The sequence below is a fragment of the Dermochelys coriacea genome, chromosome 2, assembly GCF_009764565.3.
Source record: "Dermochelys coriacea isolate rDerCor1 chromosome 2, rDerCor1.pri.v4, whole genome shotgun sequence".
Classification (NCBI taxonomy): Eukaryota; Metazoa; Chordata; order Testudines; family Dermochelyidae; genus Dermochelys; species Dermochelys coriacea.
Window position 1 is genome coordinate 161998936 of NC_050069.1, and position 20699 is coordinate 162019634.

The 20699-nt window shown below is 42.3% G+C and overlaps 1 long non-coding RNA gene across 1 annotated transcript; it reads right to left on the minus strand.

The window, feature by feature from the left end:
• Positions 1-12268: 12268 nt before the first annotated feature.
• Positions 12269-15248, minus strand: LOC122458523. Its single transcript, XR_006278564.1, has 2 exons — positions 14937-15248; positions 12269-13237 (listed from the first exon to the last, which is right to left on the minus strand). It is a non-coding gene; the product is annotated as an uncharacterized LOC122458523 (long non-coding RNA).
• Between the last annotated feature and the right edge of the window lie 5451 nt (positions 15249-20699).

Below are 20699 nucleotides of genomic sequence, written 5' to 3' on the forward strand. Positions count from 1 at the left end.
TAGGGTGGATTTAAACCAATAAAATAGCAGTGTAAAGCTCCATATCTCATTAGCAATTCCTTGAATGATCTAATCTCCCTGGTTGATTCAATCGATGCACATAGTTCTGTATAGGGAAAGCCATAATACTTACCCATGAAAAGCTAAATGCATAAGCAAAACTGTTGAGCTGTTTTAAAAATAACATGTGTATTGACTAATCTTCCTTCCTTCCCCAAGGGCATAAGGTTTTGGTTGCAGCTATGTAGCTTTTCTCTATGGATTGAATTGACTTCTGATATCTGATGGAAACATTAACTTTCCAGGCAGCATGGGACCTGTTTTAAGTTTCAAAGTCTTTCATTTGAAACATATATTCACAATAAAGCGTGAAGAGTAATCACAATGCCAAATGGCTGCAGAATGCTGCTGTAATCCCAGTCTCTTGTGGTGGTGTATATATTGTATTTAATTTGCAGAGCTATTTGATATCAAGTTCTGACAAGTTGTTCCGAGCTTCAGCTAGAAGAAAAAAATATTTCAGTTTACCATCACTCTGGTAGGAGAGGGGATGCAGAGAAGATTTAATAGAATGATATGGCAACTGTTCATTGGTGGTAGTTGTAGAATTTGTAAATAACTAAGGTTATTTTGAGGGTGTAGAAAAATGGCATACACAACAGAAGTACATCGCAAATAGGCAACCTGCTACATATTAGCTGAATACATTTGGTTTATGTACTGCAAATGCTGCTAATTCCATTTGTACACATAGTGCTGATTAAATGGGACACTTTACTACTTGGATTATATTGATACACATACTGATTAAGCTTCACTTTTTAGTCATTTATTGTGCATACTTTACTAATCAACCCTGTGTGTGTGATTGATTCAGCTGCAGATTTCAGTAATGGCTTTTTATATATTATACTAAATGAGCTGCATTATTCTGAAGAGCCAATTGTACCATATATTTAACTGGACCAGCTGTGAACATTTGAGGATCCAGTTGGGTACGGCAACAGCAGTTTGTTTAGAGAGGAAAAATTGTCCTTAGTTTGCTGATTGATTACTGAAGTATGCAGTCCAATCTGTGCTTTCTAGTGGCTGAAACTTGACAAGCTTTACCAATCACAGGACATTATTTATGCTGAATATTTATTTACTTCACTGAGCTGTACTATATTTTGTTTACTCAGATACGTACTATATTTTCTCAAGCTAAAATGGAGAACTGTTAACCAACCATGTCTGAAGAATATAAGACAGTTACCTGATTTCTTCTCAAAAGCTCTGATATCAATGGCATGCTGCCAAAGGGGGTAGCAATTGGATTAGGAAACCTGCTCCAGTGTTTCCCACTAATTAATGTGTAATCAGAAATTGTGTAGTTTCATTCACAAATGGACTTCACAAAAGCAAAATATGCAAACAGGCAAACCTCAACAAGTGTTGAGTCTCTTTGGATTATTGTCCAAAAGTTCAGGTGGTTACCTAAATTACCTGAAATTAACGAGCCTTTCTTGTGAGCCTCTGGCAGCTCCTTGCATTGCCTACTTCCACTGCTTTTGCTTTGGTAACAGAGGGAGGTCCATTTTTCTCTTTCACACTTCATGTTATTGACATTAACTCCAAAAGACAGCCTGTCTTTTGGGGATGAGGGTTAAAGCTGAGCACCTGCTTTTTAGTTCCCCGGGGCCTCTGAATTAAAACAGCTTATTTTCTTCAGCTGCCTGCCCACAGAGACCAGCATGTCATGTAACTTAGCTGATATTAAGGTATAATTGTTGGGATCCAGCAGAAAGGTTTCCAGATCAAGGGGAGATTGCTGAAAGTGACATCTCTTGGAGAATTGCAACATAAACAGAAAGTTAGCAGGGTCTATGGAAGGATGGTGGGAATGTGAATGAGTGGGGAAGGATCCTTAATTAAATGTTTTTTGAAAACCATCAGAAACCTCTAATGAAGTTAGAGGGTGAACATTGGTGGTATATCTGATTTTAACCAATCCTGTTCAGTCAAGGTGCCTTAAGTCAATACAAAATAAACTCCTGTCTCAGGTAGGAAGCCTCCAGAGATAGTAACACTCCTAATTAACTTAAATACTTTTTGTAAATTGTGAATTGTTTTTAATAAAATGTCCAATTTTACTAAATTAGGTCTGTAAATGTTGGGCCACTATACTATAAAAGTAAATGGGTTAAATATGTAGTTACCTGTCAAATAATCATACTTCAATTGCTTTACGCAACTTGTATATGAGTAAAGTATATGATAGTCAACAGAGAGCATAGAAATTCAGCTGCTAATAATAAAAAAAAACACTTTTTTTACTTACATTTGGTACATGTAACAGCATGACTGTAACTTAGAGACTGGTGAAAAAAATTATTTCTCTATTCAGAAAAAAATTTTATTTTCTGTAAACTTTGTGCATTTGACAGCAGTTAGTTTGTCTATAGTCAGTTTCAATCTTTCCTTTGTCATTTAATCCCTGATCCTGCAATTGCAATCCATGGGCCTGTGGCAATGTAAAATCCCATTGACTTTACTGGGCCTCTGTGTGGATGCAGCTGATTGTCCACACGCAATCAAGGGCCTAAGCCAGTTTGTTAGTCAGGGCCTTGTTGTTTGTGTGACTCTTTCACATGAAACAGACATTAGAGGAGATTAAAAAAACCACATTTAAAGAATAAGAAAATGTGATTATAAAAGCAGAACAATTGGCACTGCAAATCAGGTGCAGGTGTAATGTACAGTAATTATTTTTTTGAAACTAGTAAGATTTCAAGTTGATCTCTTTAGTCAGGACAGGTAGGCTGAATAAATGGAATGTCGCTTAGCTATTATAATGTGCCTAGCGTCATAAATCAATTGTGTGCCTAAATTTATGGATACAAATTACTCTGTTTTCATGTACAAGTGTGGTAGTTGCACATGCATATGAGACTTTCCTTTCTTGAACTGGAAGAGATTTAGAATTTGGCTTTGTGTGTACAGTAGAATCCTGTTTGTTCAGGTTGTTTATATGGTACTTAGTATCATCCATGTTTGGATAACTGGGGTCAATAGAAAGAGGAGACACAGTAAAGTAAGGCTCCGATAGAGGGAATTTATATAATCAAGATTCTACTAATAGGTGATATTTGTCTTATTAATGGGTACTGTATATGAAAAAGTATTTAGCAAAGTTTGTAGTTAGATTATTCAAAGTATGAAAACCAGAATGAACAAAGTTTGCATCAAGACTAACTTATAGCCAGGGCACCTCTGAGGACAGAGAGTCAGAAGAGCACTTCTGCCTGAACAGTGGTTCTACTTCTGAAATTGCAACTCAGATTCAAGCCAGCTGATCCAAGTTTCTGAATTGGTGGTATGTGTTCAGATTACTACAGTGTTGTCATATCAGAAAAGTTGTGATGATCTGAAGCTAATCATTCCAGGCTCCATTTCAATATATGCTTATACAGCATGGTCTACGTGTGCCTAGGCAGGCATGGGTTCGCAGCATGCTTAGACCTGTTCCTTTACTGCAACAAATTGCTTCCTAAGCAGTCAATGAAAAAATGTTTGGGCAATGAGGAAGGGGTGTAATGTAATCCAGAAGCGAAAAGAAAAAAAAGAAAAAGGGGAAAAAAAAGGATCACACCTACATAAACCACGTACATGACTATGGTAATGCAGTGAGAAGTTTCATAACAAATCATTAGTCATTAAATTAATGCTAGCTGACTTTTGCAGAGAAGTCATAATGAATCAGTGTTTGCAGTGTTAATGTAGCTGTGTTGATCCCAGGGTATGAGAAACCAGGTGGGTGAGGTAATATCTTTTATTGGACCAACTTCTATTGTAGGAAGGGAAAACCTTTGATCTTCACTTTGTTTTTTGTTCTGTTTTAGATGAATCAGTAGCATTTGCTAACGGCCATAAACGTTCACATGGAGCAAAACTTGTTTGTGTGTCCTGGTAAAAAGTTATTAGGCTTTGAAGATTTCTTTCATAAGGAAAACTCCCAATTGTCAACACATGCTCACTTGGAATTTTACTGGGATTTCAGCATCTGTGATTACACTAGTTTCAGAGTAGCAGCCGTGTTAGTCTGTATTCGCAAAAAGAAAAGAAGTACTTGTGGCACCTTAGAGACTAACAAATTTATTAGAGCATAAGCTTTCGTGAGCTACAGCTCACTTCGGAATGCATCCAATGAAGTGAGCTGTAGCTCACGAAAGCTTATGCTCTAATAAATTTGTTAGTCTCTAAGGTGCCACAAGTACTACTTTTCTTTTTGTGATTACACTATAATCAAGTAACTGCAGCTAATCTCCTACCACCCCAAAATAAGACTTCAATACGTGGATACATGAGTGGCTATTCTTCAACAAAAAAAACTTCAAAAACAGACTCCGAGAGACTGCTGAATTGGAATTCATTTGCAAACTGGATACAATTAACTTAGGCTTGAATAGAGACTGGGAGTGGATGGGTCATTACACAAAGTAAAACTATTTCCCCATGTTATTCCCCCCACCACACCCCCCACTGTTCCTCAGACGTTCCTGTCAATTGCTGGAAATGGCCCACCTCACCACAAAAGGTTTTCTTCCTTCCCCCCCCCCCCACCTGCTGGTAATAGCCATCTTAAGTGATCACTCTTCTTAGAGTGTGTATGATAAAACCCATTGTTTCATGTTCTCTGTGTGTGTATATAAATCTCCCCACTGTATTTTCCACTGAATGCATCAGATGAAGTGAGCTGTAGCTCATGAAAGCTTATGCTTAAATAAATTTGTTAGTCTCTAAGGTGCCACAAGTACTCCTTTTCTTTTTGCGAATCTAAACACTGTTAATGATACTATATATTAATTGCAACAACACTCAATTTAGTTATGAGGAAGAGGAGGCAAGTTTTCCAAGCTAAAGAAAATTGCATGGTTGAACTTTGTTTCCAGAGATACGGCTGTTCTGCACCCATTCAACCCTTCTCCCAGCTCTCCTCACAAATGGACTGGTGATAAATTACAGAATGAGGGACAGAACAATTTCTCCTGGGAAATTACTATAGTTCTCAATCCTATGGGTGATTGACAACTAAACCAAAGCCATCGTAATTGCCAATTAACTAATCTAAATTATGGAAGCCCTAGAGGGCTGTATAATGGGCATCTGTGGGCAAGGAAGCCTAGTCACTGTGCTTCTTGGATTGTTGGTTTACCATCAAGGCTCTCTGATGCTTTTTAATCAATCCCATTACTCAAAGCCCTTCCCTCGCTAACAGTCTTCTCACACGCCAACCCATTTTTATAAAAAAAACAAAAAACAATTTTGGACACTTGATCTTGCTGCAAGCAGGCTTCTCTTCCCATTCTTTGGTCTCCCCAGCCTTCTGCTTCTAGAGCTTTAGCATTAAGTGTATGTTTTACAGAGGAAAGCCAAGAGCTTTACTAGGATTGGTGTAACCTTTCCAACTGGAGACAGGCCTATGATAGATTTAGTGTGCTTCCACAAATGGCCCTTTCCTTGGCAATCTTGTTAATCTACTTTTACAGGTTTAATTCAAGCCTGGTTTACATGCTGTAACATGAATCAGCGTTTTGCTGGGCAAGCTGTGCATAGAATTTGCCATCTGATGAGCAGCTTGTTTGACTTCTCTACTCTTTAAGCATTGTGATTTTAAAGATAGTGATGCTAGACAAAACCTTAGCAAATAAATATAGATACAGGTATAAAATCGATCTCAAGATTTTCCTCATGGTATTCCCCAAATCTCCCAGATACAATAAATGTAAAACTTAGCTGGTACTTGACTCGGTCCAGAAAATCCCAATGTGTTCATGGATATTTTTCTAATAATCCATTGCCCTACAGTTTGTCCAGTCTTACTCCAACTCCAGTAAGAAACTGATAGATACTTCTAAAGCATTTAGAAGTATCTATTATAATAGTATCTATAAAGCATTTAGTGTGTGTTGAATTAAGGACTTTAAAAAAGCAAACTTGAATAAAAATCAGAGAACAGGTAGATTAAGCCCCAGAAGAACAAAATCTGAGAGAGGAATTCAGGAGAACTGGCTGTTTCTCCAAGAGACAATATTAAAGATACAACAGCAAACTTTCCCAATGCAAATAAAAGATAGAAAAAAATAAGAGGTCAATATGGCTGCATTAAGAACATAAGAACGGCCATACTGGGTCAGACCAAAGCTCCATCCAGCCCAGTATCCTGTCTGCCAACAGTGGCCAACGGTAGGTGCCCCAAAGGGAATAAACAGACAGGTTATCATCAAGTGATCCATGCCCTGTTACCCAATCCCAGCTTCTGGAAAACAGAGGCTAGGGACACCATTCCTGCCCGTCCTGGCTAATAGCCATTGATGGACCTATCCTCTATGAATTTATCTAGTTTCCTTTTGAACCCCGTTATAGTATTGGCCTTCAGAACACCCTCTGGCAAGGAGTTCTAGAGGTTGACAGTGCGTTGCATGAAAAAATACTTTCTTGTGTTTGGTTAAACCTGCTACCTATTAATTTCATTTGGTGGCCCCTTGTTCTTGTATTATGAGAAGGAGTAAATAACACTTCCTTATTTACTTTCTCTACACCAGTCATGATTTTATAGACCTCTATCATATCCCCCCTTAGTTGCCTCTTTTCATGCTGAAAAGTCCCAGTTTTATTAATCTCTCCTCATACGGAAGCTGTTCCATACCCCTAATAATTTTTGTTGCCCTTTTCTGAACCTTTTCCAATTCCACTACATCTTTTTTTGAGATGGGGTGACCACATCTGCACGCAGTATTCAAGGTGTGGGCATACCATGGATTTATATAGAGGCAATATGATATTTTCTATCTTATTATCTATGCCTTTCTTGTTGATTCCCAACATTCTGTTAGCCTTTTTGACTGTTGCTGCACATTGAAAGGATGATTTCAGAGAACTATCCACAATGACTCCAAGATCTATCTTAGGCTAGTTTAGACCCCATCATTGTATATGTATAGTTAGAATTATGTTTTCCAATGTGCATTACTTTGCATTTATCAATATTAAATTTCATCTGCCCTTTTGTTGCCCAGTCACCCAGTTTTGTGAGATCCTTTTGTATCTCTTCACAGTCTGTCTGGGACTTAACTATCTTAGTAGTCTTGTATCATCTGCAAATTTTGCCACCTCACTGTTTACCCCTTTTTCCAGATCGTTTATGAATATGTTAAATAGGACGGGACCAGTACAGACCTCAGGGGAACATCGCTGTTTACCTCTCTCCATTCTGAAAACTGACCATTTATTCCTACCCTTTGTTTCCTATCTTTTAACCAGTTACCAATCCATGAGAGAACCTTCCTTCTTATCCCATGACTGCTCTTTAATGACCTGAAACTCAAAAAGGAATTCTACAAAAAGTGGACACCTTACTAAGGAGGAGTACAAAAGAATAGCACAAGCATGTAGGAATAACATCAGAATGGCTACACAATGAGTTACACCTAGCAAGAGACATAAAAGGCAATAATAATAGGTTCTATTAAATACTTTAGGAGCAAAAGAAAGCCAAGAAAAGGTGTAGGTCCACAATTTAATGGGAAGGAGAGCTAATTACAGATGCCATCAAGAGTGCCCACGTGTTTAATGCCTACTTTGCTTCAGTCTTCACGAAAAAGGTTAATTGTGACTAGATGCTTAACACAATTAATATTAACAACAAGGGGGAAGGCATGCAAGCCAAAATAGGGAAAGAACAGGCTAAAGAATATTTAGATAAGTTAGATGCATGTATTCATGTTGGCAGGCATTGACAACATCCATCATTGGGTATTTAAGGAACTAGCTGATGCAATCTTGGAACCATTAGCAATTATTTTCAGGAACTCATGGAGGATGGATGAGGTTTCAGAGGACTGGAGATGGGGGGGGGGGGAAGAGGATCTGGGGAATTATAGACCAGTCAGCCTAACTTAGGTGCCTGCAAAGATATTGGAACAAATTATTAAACAATCGGTTTGTAAGCTCCTACAAGGATAATAGCATAAGTAATAGCTCACATGGATTTTTCAAGAACAAATCATACCATACCAATCTAATGTTGTTCTTTGACAGAGTTACTGGCCCAGTGGATGGCGGAAAGAAGTAGACATTATGTATCTTGATTTTTGTGATCTCACAAACAAAGGAAACGCAGTCTAGATGAAATTACTATAAAGTGGATTCATAACGGGTTGAAAGGCTACTCAGAGTAGTTTATCAATGGCTTGCTGTCAAAATGAGAGGATGAAACTAGTATGGGTCTTGCAGTAGTATGTCCTGGGTCTGGTACTATTAAATACTTTTATTAACGCTTTGGATAATGGAATGGAGATTATTCTTATAAAAATCTGTGGCTGACACAAAGCTGGGAAGAGTCACAAGTACTTTCAAGGACAAGATTAGAATTCAAAACCAATGTTCAATTTGTCAAGAATTTGCCTGATATCAATAAGAAGAAATTAAATAAAGACAAGTGAAAAGTACTACACTTAGGAAGGAACAATCAAATGCACAACTGCAAAATGAGGACTAACTAGTTAGGCAGTAGTACTGTGGAAAAGAATCTGAGGGTTATTGTGGATCACAAACTGAATATGAGCTAATAATGTGGTGCAGTTGTGAAAAAAAGACTAATATTTCCGCGGTGTATTAAAACAAGTGTCATATGTAAGTTATGGGAGGTGATTGTTCTACTCTAGTCAGCACTTGTGAGGCCTTGTCATAAATATAAAGGGAAGGGTAACCACCTTTCTGTATAAAGAACTATAAAATCCCTCCTGGCCAGAGGCAAAACCCTTTCACCTGTAAAGGGTTAAGACGCTAGGATAACCTCACTGGCACCTGACCAAAATGACCAATGAGGAGACAAGTTACTTTCAAAGCTGAAGGGGGGGCAGGGAACAAAGGGTGTCTGTCTGTGTGAGGCTTTTGCCAGGAACAGAACAGCAATGGAGTATTAGAACTCACCAAATCCTCACCTTTGTATAGGTGACCACAGACCCAAACCCTTGGATCTTAAGAACAATGAAAAATCAATCAGGATCTTAAAAGAAGAATTTTAATTAAAGAAAAGGTAAAAGAATCACCTCTGTAAAATCAGGATGGTAAATACCTTACAGGATAATCAGATTCAAAACATAGAGACTCCCTCTAGGCAAAACCTTAAGTTACAAAAAGACACAAAAACAGGAATATCCATTCCATTCAGCACAGCTTATTTTATTAGCCATTTAAACAAAAAGAAATCTAACTCATTTCTAGCTAGATTACTTAGTAACAAGTTCTAATACTCCATTGCTGTTCTGTTCCCAGCAAAAACCTCACACAGACAGACAGACACCCTTTGTTTCCCCCCCCCCCCCGCTCCAGCTTTGAAAGTATCTTGTCTCCTCATTGGTCATTTTGGTCAGGTGCCAGCGAGGTTATCCTAGCTTCTTAACCCTTTACAGGTGAAAGGGTTTTGCCTCTGGCTAGGAGAGATTTTATAGTTCTGTATAAAGAAAGGTGGTTACCCTTCCCTTTATATTTGACAGGCTTATTATATTACTGTCGAGTTAGGGTTCCACACTTTAAGAAAGATGTGGACTAACTGGGAAGAGTCCAGGGGAGAGCAAAAGAAAATGACAAAAGGTTTAGATCACCTGACCTGTGAGGATAGGTTGAAAAACTGGGCATGTTTAATCTTGAGAAAAGAAGACTGTGTGGGTGGGGTGGTGGGTCCTGATAACAGCCTTCAAATATGTTAAGGGCTTTTATGAAGAGGACAATGATCAATTGTTCTTCCTCGAGTAGTGCCCCAATGGGTGCTCCACTTCAGGTGTGATGTACCTCAGGCACTTTTGATAGGAGACTTTCATTAGCAGGGTCCATTTGGTGCATGCATGAACCGTACACAGCCTTGTGCCTTGAGCTGCGGTTGTACAGGGCTGTGCAGGTAAACTTCCCTCAGTTCCTTCTCAGCTCCTTTGACTTGAGATGGAGCTGTAGCATGTCCACTTCCAGCAGGCCATGTCTTATTAGAATATTTTCTTCTTCTTGTTAGTTTAGCTTAAGAAGTTCTCAGTTAGCTTTTAGTGACAGAAATGCCTTTTTTCCTCTCTTCTCCAGTCAGGGAGACTTGCCTTCCTCCAGACAGCATGTCTGGCTATCTGGGCTTCAAATGATACTGCACTTGTTGGGAGCTATCATGGTTAGCTATGGCAACTCCAAGTGCATCCGCTGTCTTGGAGAGTTGAACATCCTGCAGAAGTGTAACTTCCATTTAGCCCTGAAATCTAGGGCCACATAGAACCAGAAGATTAAAATGGGTCTTCTTACCAAGGAACTCTCCCTTCGCTCCACGTCAGAACCAGGTCAGGTTAATCCATCCGTATATTGGTTTCCAGACACATCTAGTGCCCCTTAAACCTTGGCCCATCACTTCCCCAAGAAAGGGAAGGCCTCAGAGACCTCTTAAAGCCCCAGGAAGAGGAGCTATGAATTTCTTTGTAAGGAGTCTGCTCCAAAGAGACCTCAGTCTCCTGCTAAATCAGTGGTCTCTGAATCATTGACTTCTAGATCCAGTCCTCTGCATAGGTTCTGGGGGGGAGCTGCCGCACCCCCTGGCTTAAAGTGATTTCCATCATATACAGGGTTTACTGTTTGGTTCAATGGCTCTCAGCACCCCCAGTGTACAAATTGGTCCAGCACTCCTGCTCTACTGTGGAGGCTGCAGGCCTCTCTGGTGGTGGTGGAAGCTGAAAAACCAAAAGGCTCCTCCAAGAGTGAGCAAACAGCTCTGCGTGAGCTTGATACTGTCCAGGCATGACAGGGTCAGCAAGGAGAGAGATGCCTCCAGACTGGTTCCATCAGCTGCACCTCTGCCACTGGTGCTGCCCTTGTCGGGTCCATTGGTACCATAAAAATTAAATCATCTACCCCCAGTGCCCTCATCAGAACATTCTAAACCCTTGGTACCAACAACTTCCAGAGATACTGTCGCTTTAGTACTGATGCTCCGTTTGAGTACCACAAGAATTTCAGTACTTGAAGGACTTAATTATGGAGGAAACACAGAGATAAACTCCCTCCTTCACTTAGGAGTGATACAGCCTGTCCCAGCTCTACACAGGGGGAAGGGTTTCTACTCAAGGTACTTCCTAGTACCAAAGAGAAAAGGAGGGTGGAGACCAATTTTAGATCTAAGATTCCTAAACAATTTGAGAAGTCCCAAAAATTCAGAATGGTGACTGTCAGCAATAATTCTTTCATTAGCCTCAGGTAATCAGTTTTCAGCCTTCAGCCTACAAGTTGAATATTTCCATATTGTGATACACCCCACTCACAAAAGATACTTGCATTTTGTGATGCGAGCATAGAGTTCATCTGTTCTGCAGAGGTACAGCAGGTGTTATTAAACAGCAGGAAGGAATCTATCTATAATGCTTACTTTCAGAAGTGGAAAAGATTTAGTTGTTGGTGTGAATACCAGCAAATGGCATCTGAATCTTCCTAACTTTTTACTTATTCCAGATTGCCTGAAACAACTGAAGGACACTAGATTATTTTATCAAATAGATTTAAGATTGATCTGGCTGCAATATCCACCTTCCATTCTCAGTATTCTCTCACCCCACAACTGTAACAATCATTAAAGGACTGTGGAACCTCTTCTCCCGAGTAAAAGTCCTCACTCTGGTCTGGGATCTAAATCTTGTTCTCAGAGCTCTCACAAGGCCTCCTTTTGAACTATAGTGATCTGCTCATTATTATACCTAACCATGAAGACGGCCTTTTAAATAGCCATTGCATTGGCTCAAAGAGTTGGGGAAATCGGGGCCTTGATGGTGGATCCTCCCTTTACAGTATTTTTCAAGGCTAAAGTTTTCCTAGGTCCACATCCCAAATTCCTTCCTAAGATATCTGAGTTTAGTCTGAACCAGATCATACATTTACTGATTCCTACTCCTTTCAAAAAAAAAATCACATAACTCGGGTCAGGAAGCTATATGAAAAGTATGTAAATGCAGTTTCCCCCACCACCTCATTATATTAATTCTCAAAATTGGCTGGACCACTACTAGTCAAGTTACAAAGAAAATTTTGTTCCTAGGCTTGAGAACAAATGTGCCGAATGCCAGCCTGGTATTATTAACCCAGTACAGATTATTTCAACAGGGAACTATAGATTTAAAAACAACCCCTCACAACTACAGATCCGTTCCCCCTCATGTATGTATCACCGGGGGTGACTGACACTCTACAAACACTAAGGAGGCAGATATAAGGTACAAACAGAATAAGAATTTATTAAGAAGAATAAATTTATCAAGAATAATAAACAAGATATATACAATACAAAGCACTTGGCTGTTAACCCCACAGGTGGGCTTGAAGCCAAGGACCCCAAAGTAACACAGATATACAAATAAACCAAAGAGATTAATACATGACCATGTCTGATGCTTTTACAGAAGAAGGACCACAGATAGGGCACAGCAGGGCCCACAGGGAATGCCAGGAGACAGGCACACAACCACAGGAACAACACAAGGGACCAGGAACGATACCACAGGATCAGGAACAACAGGTAAACAGGTCTTCTCTTGACTCGTAGTCTTGGCTAGGGGCAGACAGTGCTGTGCGCATGGTCCTTAAATAGAATCTTGTGTCCAGGCAGATTACATAGTTCAAATGACCCTGTTCCCGCCTTGAATAGAAAAGGGTACCAACTGGCAAACAAGAAGGGGTAACAATATGGAGGGCAATCCAGGCAACTTAGGCAAATGAAATGGCAAATTGGAAAATTAACCGTAGAGTATGTAAAAGATGAATGAAGTTCTAGACAACTGGAAATGACCCTTTGCAATGGAAATGTTTACACAGTTTTCACTATAGGCATCGGTGCTAGACGAGAACAAAAATTAAAGCTAGTGAGCCAAATTGAACTATAGTGCAAATGTACGCAGGCCTATCAATGGGAGTTGCCTGCTTACAACAGGGTTGAATTTGATCCATTGGTCTTGATTGGCTTGAAATAGGAACACTCCTTTGCACAGCTGAAGCAATAAACATTCTGTTCTGTGAAGATCAGGATCAGCTAGAAAACTTTCAAAAATTGCTTTGCAGGGTAAATGTCACAGATGGTTTGTTGAATTATTTAAAAATGAATTCACATGTAGCAGTGACCTTTCTCTGTGTTCCACGCATATTACTGCTCTTTATGCTCCTATTGGGTCTTTCATGTGCTGGCCTGTAAAAAGAATTAACAGTAAATTTTAATAGAAGAGGCACCTAAAATTCAGTGGAAGTGCAGTGCTGCCACTTTGGGGTGGGGGCGGCGAAGGGAATCCAAACAGATGAGAACCTGGAATCGGTGATTAACACTCCCATTTTCATCACAACTTCCTGCTGCAAAGACCCACCTGTCAGATTCTGTAGCTTTTACAGAAGACTCTCCATGTATTATTAATAAATCACTTTACAGAACACCAAACAGTAGCTTTCCTGGGGTTCAATCTTGAGAGTTTACTGAGCACCTGGAGCGGCGCCCACTGTACATTGGAGTTGAGGATGCTCAGCACCTTCAGGATCGGCCTCAGATTCTGGAGGATGAAATCTCTGATCTCATCCTGTCCTGACTGTCCCTGCTGGAATGGCCTGATACCAGCAGAGGAAGAGAACTACGCTGCCACAGACACTCAAGACACTGAAATGACAAACCACTGTGCCTGTACTTCTCTGGTAAATGAGGCTCATCACATCTTAATCTCTGCATCTAGCACATTTCATACTTTGAGCTGCATGTGCTTCTGCAGGAACCTACGTATTCAAATTAGAAACTACTAAGCCCCCTTAATGGACAGATTGTGAACAGCCCAGCTTTCGTCTAGAGGACAACCTTTCGTCCTGGCACAAAACGCAGCTGGCTGAGCATCAGCTTCAGTTTGTGAGACATGGTGTCAGAGGTGGAGCAAGCTCCCCTGCCAAACAAGAGTCAGAGAGTCTGTAGAAACATGCACAATAGCTATAAGAATGTTAACGCCGGCTGAGAAATCTAATGAGCTGAAGGCGAAGGTGCTTTAAAAAGGTTCATTATCTTGCATCACTTGTATTGCAACATCCTTCTCTCTGGCCTTGACATGCAATCTTGACCCACCCATATCCATTCCCAGTAATGCTGCAAAGGTCATTTTCCTAGCCCATTTCTTTAATCACATCACTCCTCAGTTTGTATCCCTCCATTGGCTCCCCTTGCTCTACCAGAGCAAACGCAAGCTTCTTGTCCTCACTTTCAAGGCCCACCTCCACCGTGCCTATAGTTCAGGGCAAACTACAGCCTGCGGGCCACATCCGGCCTGCAGGACCATGCTGCCTGGATCCTGAGCTCCTGGCTGGTGAGGTTAGCCCCCTGCCCCGCCCCTGCTACTCGCCCCCCCCCCACACACAGTTATGCCGCTGCATGGGCAGCCCAGCTTGCGCCCACCAACCTCCCAGGCTTTCCAATAAGCCTGTCCTGCCGCTCTGAGCAGCATGGTCGGGGGGAGGGGGGAGTTGGATAAGGGGCAGGACGTCCCGGGGGTGCAGTCAGAAGATAGGGGGTGGGACAAGGAACATTGGATGGAGGTGAGGTCTCAGGGGGTGGGGGTGGGGGTGGGGTCCAGGGAGAGGGTGGTCGGGGGGGGACGAGGAACAGGGGGGGCTGGATGGGTTGGGGGTTCTGAGGGGGGCAGTCGGGGTGGGAAGTGGGAGGGGTCAGATAGGGGGCAGGGGCCAGGCTGTTTGGGGAGGCACAGCCTTCCCTACCCGGCCCTCTATACAGTTTCGCAACCGCAATGTGGCCCTCGGGCCAAAAAGTTTGCCCACCCCTGCTATAGTCTCTCATTTAGCATTGAGAATCCCCCCGGCCCACGCTCTGCCAAATTCCAAAATGTATGTATAGAAAACCCTACCTAACCAAGAGCAGTAGAAGAAGCACTGAAGCTCTTAGACCTGCTCCCTGGATTCCTCCAAGAACATTATATTCAAAACACCTTCTCCCTCCAAATGGTGATTTTCAGACAAGCGGCAAAACACCAAGAATCAGAGAAGTGAAGTCTAGCTTTAGAGGTGGAAAACACAGTCGGTTCATACTTAACTCCGAGGACTTTTTGCAGGTCCGTGCCACTGTTTGAACATTGGCCGAAGTGGCAGCAGTACACAGACACCCCCCTTACAGCTTTATATTGTTTGTACTTTTTGAAGTCTGCTCAGCTTGGATGACAGTGAACCTGAACTGGTTGGTTTCACTTTCACTTTCATTTTCTGCTTCGCTTGTGACAGCATAAATCAGTCATTTCAGTTTCTTCCCTTTTTTGACAATTAAAAAATGGCAGAAAAATGTCTCTGTATGTGAAGGTTTATGGAATTTTTTTTAAGCAAAACCTAAAATGTGTGGATTTAAATTACCAGACAGTGTCAATGGAAACAATTTTTTATTTGTTTTTACTTCACCTTTCCCCTCACTCTACTCCTCACCATGCTCTTTCCATTCTGAATCTGACTCCTGGTGCTTACCATGAGGTGAAGAGACAACCCAGTAAAATGCATCAGGAGCCGAATATAAACTTTGATTGTCTTGTGGCACAATCCCCCCATCCTTGCCACGAAGTATAGGTATGTTAATCTGTTTAAAAACAAAAATGTCTGAGTACAAAGGATGGGTTTTTTTTCGCATTTTCACTAAAGTGAAAAAGCAAAATGAATTTGTTTTGGATTAAAATCCAGATGTATTCACATAGTTTATAGTAAGTATAATTCTACAGCAGAAAGGCAGTTGGAGAATAACCTTCCTGTTACTTACAAATGGTGCATAGGCATAAACTGATATGCTCATGTGATGCAAAAGCTGGATGCTCAGGGTAAGGGTGCATTTATTATAAATTTACCTGTAATCTGTTCAGTTATTTGTTAATCAATATTCTGAATACAGATGGGCTGACAAGGCAGTGTCTGATTTGGATTAGATTTATTGGGGGAGGGGGTGGGAATTAAGGTTTGATACCAAATTCGGTCTAGTGTGTATATTTGATGGGACAGGACTTGAGACTTCCATCAGCCTGAATTGTGGCCATCTTCCACATTCAGCATCACTCGTGCAATTTCTGCCATCGGGAGCTGGACTCCTTGGGTGGCAGGTATAATAGGCCAGGGGAATCTTAGCCTTCCCTAGCGCAGCCAGCACTGATCCCACTGCTGGATGCCTGGGCCCACCTCTTCCCCTCCCTGCTGGGAGTGGACTTCTGTGGGATGTTTTTAGTTATTTATGATGTGCCATGCAGGTTCCCAGGTGGCTGAGGAGGCGGTATCTGCTACTCGGCTTCCCGGGTCCCTGCAGGGACTCTGCAGGGAGATTACTGATGAACCCAGGAAGCTGAGTAGCAGATACTGTCTCCTCATCCACCCGGGAGCCTCTATGGTGTATACAAAAAGCTCAGCGTTCTCTGCCCCCGGCTGCCTGGCTGCTCCTTGCTAGCATTCCGCCCCCCCCTCCAGAGGTCTCCACTGATGCTAGCCAGTTCCTCCCCGTTCGGCCCCCTCCCCACTTGGCTCCCCTGCTGCTGCTTGAGCGTGGAGGCAGGGGAAGGAGAGGAGGGATGCATGGGTTGAGCTGTGGCGGGGGAGAATGAGGAGGGAGGGGTGGGCCCTGGGTGGAGCGGGGTTGGGACCTGGAGCAGCGCAGGGGTGGAGTGTGGGCAGGGCCACAGGCCGAAGAGGTGGGACAGGGAGCTAGCCTCCCCAAGGGGAAGCTTTGCCCACTGCCCATGCTGAACTCTCTTTAGAGTGGTGGTTTAAGATTTTGGCCACAACCTAACTGTGGGGGGTGGGGGGGAGGCTTCTTCCAGTTTTGGGCCTGAAATGGAAACCACTGTAGGTACAATTTCAGAGTTGAAACTGAACACTCCCACCCCCCTGAACTATGAAGGAGTTTGGATCTGTGGTTCTGGTTTTGGCCCCCTTCTAATTTTTTCCCCAGATGAATATAATGAAATTTTGTTGTCTGACTCACTGGCTGGAAATGCTCTCTAGGTAAGTGTCTATGAGAGCTCTTCAAGCAAGAGTCGAGGATATATCTTATCTCTAGCCCAGTGTGCTTGAGTTATAAAAATCTATCCTCCCAGTACTATTAAGGGGTCAAAGCAACTGCTCTCTCAGCTATTAAAAATAAAGGTGAAAAGGGTTATGACCAGCACTTCCCCCACAATACTGTTTAATTGAAGCCCAGGAAAGATTCCTACAATATAAGATAATTTATATATAAAGCATAGTTCCATTTACTGTCATTAGACCACTTTTGAAGCACTTGTCATTATTAAGTGGGCCCTGCTTTATAGAATGGGGTCTCAGGGATTATACCATGGGACAGAAGCACATTTCAGCTTTGCTTCAAAAGTGATGCACCCATTAAATAGGTGGGACTGAAGGGAGGAGGTCACTCAAAGGATTGCTAAAGGAATGTGGAGCCTCTCACTTGGACATCATCAGTGGGGAAAAAAGTTGTTACAAGCTGATGACTGATCAGTGGCATACGGAAAATGACTTGTATTGGTGGAGATGGCCACATCCCACTGAGCACCCTGAACACCAGGTGCTGTTGAGAAATCTCAACACCTCTCAGTCTGAGAAGAGGCCCAGAACTGAATGAGCTGAACTATCCCCTGGTTCTTTCAAGCAGATCTACTTGGTTACATGACTGAGGCGCATTTGTAGGGAAATATGCTGATATTGTCCAGACTGTGTCTGACTTAGGACTCCCAGAGGACTTCAGCTTCCTGCAATCTCAATGTGGCACTACTTTGACCTCAGCAGAGCAAACAGATCCTGTGATCGTGTCCACCTCACCCCATCAATGGGTTTGGCTTTACTGGCAACTCAAAAACAATAGCACAACATAGTCTTCAATTAACCCCCCGAGTTTGACTATTCCTAGAGTTTCCATCCAAATCTGCCTTTGGATTAGCCCTCTTGTTCCCTCGGGACCCAAACAGAGACCACTCCTCCCTTTGCATCCTGGTTGAAGCTAATTGGACCCACTGGAAAGCATGACTCACCATGATTTTTAATGGTGAGCTTTAGCCCGAGTCTATTGTCTCAGCAGTAGAATTCTACATTCCTATTGTTGTGCTGATGGGTTGGGTGAAACCTCACTGAAGCTGGTGGGCATCACTGCCACCCTTCATTTAGGACAAGTAACAATCAAGCGCCTTTATGGAACAAGGAAGCTGAACCAATAGGAGCCCCTGTCCAAAACACAGGCACAACCTGACTCTATCAGCAATTGCTTCTCCTAACAAAACCAACCCCCCGACCCCAAATTTAGGCTCACCGCTCACACCAAAAAGGGATAATGTTCTATAGGGTATTAGACTATGCCAGTCTGCTACAAGTCTGAGAGACACTGGAACTGAAATGAAAATGGAGCTACTTCATCAGGGTCTGCATTTGTGTTTAAAAACAAAACTACTTATCTGGATACAAAAGAGAAACTCTGGAAAGACTAAAACAAATCATAAGGGAAAGATTGAATAGAGGAAGTGCCTGCTTTGTGAATGTCCTCTTTTTAAACTAGCCTTACCAAAAAGAATGTGAAAATTGAAGCTCAGTCTGGAAATGGGGAGGAATATTGCTTGAGGTTAATCATGTAGACTTGGAGGAGAAAGACAAGAAGCCAGACATGACATCATGATAAAATGAATGTAATAAGGGTTTCCGCTGGTATTAATATAAGACAGCAATGTCCAAGCTCAGCTGGTAATTGTATCTGACAGCTGGTAGGGCTGGTCACATTGCATACATCAGTAATGTTGATCTGTTGATTTTTTTTCTAAATGTAGTGCAGATGTTTCTTTGTCGCTCTTATTTTGCCTCTAATGGCCCCAATGACCACTCTCCCTCACAGGTAAAAAGTTCAGCTTTCTACCTGTCCTCTAATGATGGACTCAGATTATTTCAGTTGCTCCAGACTCTGTTTTATTTCTTACCTGTAGCATTTAGCCCACGGCTGTAAAACACCAAATGTCAGGGTGTGTGATCAGGATTTTATTGCGTTAATGTATTTTAAAAGCAGGAAATCTATAAGCAGGCTCAGTGCAGACAAAGCAAGACATTGAGAGCTCTGCACATTGGTGCACCCTCAGAAATGTACCTTTCACTTCAAGTGTGTCCCCCGAACAATTCTAGCTCATTCCCTGGGAGTTGGGGCTAGGAACACATTAAAAATCACCTTCTCAGTGCTCTGGGACCCCCATGCATTTTGAGATGCCACATGATGGTTGGCAGTTCAGTGCCCAACAGTAGGTGTGTAATAGAAGGATCTCACCAAATAATCAGTGTTGGATGGCGAACTGAGATTACACTGCACTATTATTTACTGCTTCAGTAGTGCCTAGGAACGCCAGCGTGGTGGGTGCTGTACAAACACACTGACAGACAGCCCTTGCCCCAAAGCTCTTCCAATTGAAATAGGACAGAGAAATGGTGGGAGGAGAAACAGGCACAGAATGATGTGACTTGCCCCAAGTCACACAGCTTGTCACTGGCAGAGCCAGGATTTAGACCCTAGGTCTCCTGACTCTCATCCTGTGCCCTGTTTGTTAGTCCATGCTAGTTCAAGTCACAACATTTAATACCCTCCCTCCCACAAGTTTAGGGATGTGTAGGGCTGAGTGATTTGGCTCAGCACATTTTAAAAAGAGGGGTGACCTGTAAAATATATATCTGGGTTTTGTTTATCAAGTACCCCACATTTGGGGACGTTTGGGCTCAGAGTTTTGGTTCTGGCAAACATCCAGTTTAAACAACTGGAGAAACAATGGGGCCAGTTTTGCCTCCTGCTATGGCCCTGCTCTACATTGTGGTCGGGATCAGGCCTAGGTTTCTGATGGTGAAAAGAAAGGCAGCAGAAAGCCACCTTTGCATTCCACCAGCCTCAGCTGTGTCTCCTGTGAGGTGCAGCCCAGAATCTCGCCCTGTATGTTTATGGACAAACTGCTGTCATTTATGTTCATGCAACCCCCACTGATGTCAACAGGGGTTGGATGGAAGTTATTGCGGCCTATTATCTTCAAAGATTTGTCAGAGGAAGGGAGAGGACAGCGGAAGCCAAGTCTGATTTTCTTTCGTAGCTTCCCTTTCTAAAGTGTCAAAATGAAAGCCTGTGTTTGTGGGAATGCCCCGTTCTATATAACGTCCAGTTTCACAATTGTTTTATAGAACTGTCACTCCAACTCCGTTGGACTTCAGCAAAAGTGATGATGTCAGAGGGTGTGAAACTGATCTGGTCACTGAGTGTGGAAAAGCTTAACCTAAATGTGTGACTAGCTAATGCAAAACCCATGTTTGATACCTAGACTCACTAATTATCATAAGGTAGTTTATTATCTGATAACACATTCTATACAGCTGCGGTTCTCAATCGGGGGGTCTGCGGCCCCCTGGAAGGCTCTGAGCAGGTTTCAGGGGGTCTGCCAAAATAAACCAGAGAGCAGGGCTGGTGTTAGGCTCACTGGGGCCCAGCATAGAGCCCAAACCTGAGTCCCACTACATGGGTCTGAAGCCCAAGCCAGAGCCCAGCCAGGATGAGCAGTGACCATGACATGTGCATATGCTTCTCAAAGAAATCCCCGCGTCTCGACAGAATGGTTGAGCAGCACCAATAACAAGTTTCACGCTGAGTA